At 40.9% G+C, this 5,000-nt stretch overlaps 2 protein-coding genes across 12 annotated transcripts in view; one reads left to right on the top strand and one right to left on the bottom strand.

Annotated features, from left to right (window-relative positions):
* The window catches only part of LOC147015168 (uncharacterized), a 126,892-nt gene that overhangs the window by 78,839 nt on the left and 43,053 nt on the right, over positions 1 to 5,000 (bottom strand). The window contains exon 2 of one of the 5 annotated variants that reach the window (XR_015050226.1): positions 1,343 to 1,454. The exons of the other annotated variants lie outside the window; for them this stretch is intronic. The gene's annotated coding sequence lies outside the window, so the exon portion shown is untranslated. The remainder of the gene's footprint in view (positions 1 to 1,342; positions 1,455 to 5,000) is intronic. 5 annotated transcript variants of the gene reach the window in all.
* Positions 1 to 5,000, top strand: part of SMC5 (structural maintenance of chromosomes 5) — a 166,685-nt gene that overhangs the window by 124,807 nt on the left and 36,878 nt on the right. The window lies entirely within an intron of this gene.

Below are 5,000 nucleotides of genomic sequence, written 5' to 3'. Positions count from 1 at the left end.
CTGGAATATTTTTTTTCCTCAACATGTTGACAAACCAACAGGAGAGCAAAACATGCTGGATTTAATCTTCTCTACTGGTCTGAGTATGGTAGTCATTTAACTTAACCAGCAAAGTTGAAAGGAATGGCTATAAGGAGGAATATTATGGCTATACAGGGTGTCCCAAAAAATATACAACTTTTCATCTGCAAAGAGAATGGTCATAACATATATTTTTTAAAAAGATATATGGCTGGATAGAAAGCTGAAAGGTTGAAGTTTATTGTACCAATGTCAAAATTGCCACCAAAGTTTAAATTTTGGTATACAATCGTCGTTTTCTTTTAGACCACATGTTCAACGTAGGCTCCACGTTCTCCGATCACTGCCTGCAAACGCGTTGTCATGTTCTCCATCACTTTGGGAAACGTTTCCTGAGGAATGTTCTGGATTTCTCGGTGGATGTTTTCCTTCAGCTGATCAAGAGTCTGAGGCCTAGGGTTTCCATAGATCTTGTCCTTGACATACCCCCACAAGAGGAAGTCTGGAGGAGTAAGGTCAGGGGAATACGGTGGCCACGCAACGTCTTCGTATAGGGAGATAAAGCGCCTTGTTTCCCTGGCTGTATGGGGCGGTGCCCCATCCTGCTGGAACCACTGGGTTCTCGTCTGGATCAGGTTGTTTCTCCTACGGGCCTGAGTACGTAGCTCAGGCAGATAGAATTCCTGAATCATTTCACGATAGTTCCTCTGGTTTCCCGTGCAAGTGCGTCCCTGGTCACCTTCAAAGAAGTATGGACCAATTATCCCATACCAACCAACCGCCACCCACATGGTGACTTTGAGAACAGATCGAGGCACCAGTTCAGTTGATACATTACCAGGATTTTCAGTTCCCCAGTACCGAAAGTTTTGCTTGTTTACCTCCCCGGACAAGTGAGCATGGCATTCGTCCGTAATGTGAATTTTTTGAGGAAGTCTGCATCTTCCTCCAACTTTCCTGAGAACCAATTTGCAAAGTCTAGTCGTTTGCGTTTCTGTTGATCAGTAAGCACCGTTTCCGTTTGAATTTTGTATGGAAAGGCATGAATGTCTTTGCGAAGGATCCTCTGAACGGTGCTCTTATGAATGTTTGTCTTGGCAGAAAGTTGTCGAATCGAATTTTTTGGACTCTGAACGACCGCCTGTCTCACAATTTCCACATTTTCTTCACTACGACCTGTCCTCTTCCAACCACTGTGACCCTTGTGAAGGTCACAGATGGTTCCCACATTGGTAAACGTTGCGATGGTGCACTTTATTGTCCGAAAGTTTGGTGTATGGTGCAAGTGGATACCAAAATGTCTCGAGTAAAGACGTTGTACCTGTATGACACTTCGTCTGGTGCCAAAGTTCAACAATTTTCGTCCGTTGTTGCACGGTCAGTCTTGGCATTTTTCTGGCGCTTGCTTGGTATCAAAATAAACTTCAGGGTCTCTGCAACAAGAAATGAAGCATTAGTGACAAAATTACTGCTTTTTTAGGATCAAACTAAGCATTTCAAAAGTTGTATATTTTTTGGGACACCCTATACATGTTGAGACTACATTCAGATGAGCATTTTTCGATGATGCATTTTGCATTTTGATGACGAGGATATGTGGGATACTTTTTGCAAACACGATGGCATAAGCTCCTGCAAAATTTTTTTCTAAAAAAAAACAAACAAACGATGAAACCAGGAAGGAGACGACCAATATGGTGGAACAGGAACATTGTACAGGCACGGAGGAACAAGAAGGGCTCGAAATGGAACGACAGAGTTGTTGCAGTCAAGTCCACACCAATATGAGAGGAAATTGACAAATAATAAAATGAACCAGATTCAAGGAGCAAACTCCAAACCAAGGACAGAGTTGGATCATTGAAAGATTGGAGATGTGATTGAGAATGGTGTGAGAATGACACCAGCTTTGAATGACAACTTCACATCAGTGTTTACCATTGAGACTTTTAATAATATACCCTTGCCAAGGAAGGCATTTGCAGATGCAGAAGAAGCAGAATCTTAAGAAGCTGTTGGCTATGACTTCTGAAGAAGCTGTTGGCTATGACCAGAGAAAATACAAAGCCCTGACAGTATGTATCACAGAATATTAAAATAAGTTATAAGTGAGATTACCAGTCCCATTAGTATGATATTCACAAAGTCGATGACTGCTTGTGAAGTACCTGAAGAATGAAGAAGAGTGAATGTTTGACTGAAATATTTGACTGACTAATGGATTCGTGACACTCTTGCCTAACCAACTGACTAGTTTTTGTGGAGGAGATAATACTGCTATTTGACATTGGAGCTCCTATATGTGTAATTTATGTGGACTTTTCCAAAGCCTTTGATAAGGTTCTTCATCAGAATATACTGCTAAGCTAGGAGGTAATGGAACAGGAGAAAAGGTGACAAGCTGGTTATCACATTGGCTGTTTGCGAGAAAGTGGAGAGTCGTCGTCAACAGATGTGCATCTGACTGATCAGCTGTTGTGAGTCGGGTTCCACAAGGATCAGTGTTTGCACCAATACTGTTTCTCGTCTATATTGATGACATCGAAGATGGATTAGCCAGCACTATTTTGTCGTTTGCTGATGACACAACTATTGAGGAAGGTTGCAGCAGTAGAATAGGTGTTCATCCAAGAAAGGAAAATTTGGGAAAGCTGCATGCATGGTTCCAAGAATGGCAACTGCTTTTCAATGTGGAAAAATGTAAATGTATGCACACAGGTTTAAAAAATGCAAACTTTGACTTCTTCTTGGGTGAGGTGAGAATACAAGTTGTATCAGAAGGAAGGACCTTAGTGTTGCAATACATCATCATCCACTCAGTACCAATGTCCATTGTGTTCAGCAGTCAGAAAAGCAAACAAAGTTCTTGGATTGATCATGTTAATTTATTGTCAACAGAGAAATGTTTATCACAGTTAGACTTTAGAAATAACTAGTTCGGCCACACTTGGCCAACTGTTATCGATCATGGAGGCCTTAATTACAATGGGATATAGATATCTTGGAAGGTGTGCAAAGGCGTATGATCAAAATGGGGAAGGGCGTAGAGAACCCAGACTATGAGTCTGACCACATCGGAATGCATAAGGCTTTGAGGGAACCTGATCAAAGTCTTCAAACTGTTGAAGGCTCATGAAGCAATCGAGGCAACAACGTTCTTCCAAGCCAACACAAACATCACGAGGCCATTCTTGCAAATTACTTCAACTCAGATTCTGATTGAATGCAAGAAAATATACATTTTCTCATCAAGTAAAAATCACTACAATAATTTACATTGGAGGAATGGGGAAGCTGAGAGCATCAATGCTTTTAAAGGCAAAGTTGATCAATATTTGAGACGAGTAGCAGAGGCTGTACAAAGGTCTTTCAAGACTTCCTGCCTCAGCAACACGAACCACCTTCGCTATTTAGGTCTTTACTGGCAGTGGAGTTATCTTGTCATCATAAAGATTTGCATCCAGTGGATGTACCAATATCTTCTGTGTTGGAGTTTTCTTTTCAATTTATTGGTTGATTAATGGATTTGTCAGCATTTCTTTCTGGGATTCATGGTATTGCATGAGGGTCACACCCCATGCATACCCATTTTCTTCATTGAATTGAGATGAATGACAATATTCTGAGATGACTAGACGATGGACAGTACCTTTCTTTGTTTAAGAATGTGTTCCACAGAGTCTTTGGTCATTCCCCATTGTTGAGGATCTTCTCTTGGGGACCTTTAAATAGAGTAAAATTCCAGATGAAAATGTAGGGAATATGCCATATTGACTTGTTTAAGGAATGTTGGATCTCTTTGGAGAACCTCAGTGTGTTGGTAATCCAATGTTCCTTCTGATTGCAGCAATGCTGTAAAAAAAAAATTGGCCTTTTGAAATCGATTTCATTTTACCTCCGCCACCGAGGGTGAAGGAGGTTGTTTTCATCCCTTTCTGTCTGTTTGTCTGTTTGTCTGTGTGCAGGATATCTCAAAAAGTTGTGTACGGGTCCGGATGAAATTTTGTAGACAGATTCAGTGTGCGACAAGGACGAACTGATTAGATTTTGGTGAAGATCCGGATCCGGATCTGACTAGTAGAATTTTTTTATGTGATTCTTCACCATTGAGAGATCGGGCCAAAAACGATATAGTACTGTATAGCATGATATTTCAAAAGTGTATTGGGCCCGATATGTTCTCATGGATCAGGCATTAAGTGATGGAGGTATGCGCTCCACAGAGTGCCTTTCTAGTTCAGAATGTGATCTATCACTGAGGTTCCAAAATGGAAACTCCAGGTTTGCATTGCTATGATGATGTTTGAATTGTTTGTATACTTTTTCTAATGAGCTGCCAAGACTATTAATGTTGCAGCAAGAGTCAGAAAATGTTGATTCGTACCAATCAGTTTTTCTTTTCCTTAACTAAAACTTTTCTTTTTATTTCCCCTTAAAATTGCTATTTTTTGGAGGAGAAGATTCGTGGCTTAAACTGATATGTATGAACATATTCACAAACAATTGATTGGAAGTGATATCAAAAAATATGTACAAAAAAATACATATGTAGAAACAGATTTACCAGTTGGAGTGGGAGGGGGAGGGTGGGGGGTAGGGAGCGAGTGGGGGGTGGAAGAGGGTGTGGGGTTGGTGCTTTCTTGAGAGAATGAGGGACCGGCGAGCTACTGGTTGAAAAGAGATAGCTATAATCCAATGATGAAATTTAGCCAAGCGATTTCAGCCCTTGCAATAGCAAACATTAACTTTGAGTATGTTCAAACTCACTTCATGCATTGTAAGAGATGGAAGGAAGACAGCACATTTGCATAAATTAAGTAGAATGGCATTCGGAAGAGTGCATACCTCCGCCAGGCTGAACAGTTTGCATTTTGTATCCCACTGATAGCGAGCCAGATCTACATCCGGGCCTGAACCAAAATCTAATCAGCTTGTTCTTGTCACCCACCAAACCAGTCAACAAAGTTTCGTCTGTTGCT

Source organism: Eptatretus burgeri, chromosome 12 (genome assembly GCF_056783735.1).
Source record: "Eptatretus burgeri isolate ZD-2024b chromosome 12, Ebu_testis_v1, whole genome shotgun sequence".
Taxonomy (NCBI): Eukaryota; Metazoa; Chordata; class Myxini; order Myxiniformes; family Myxinidae; genus Eptatretus; species Eptatretus burgeri.
The sequence above is the reverse complement of the archived record's forward strand: the minus strand, read 5'-3'. Positions and strand labels throughout refer to the sequence as shown.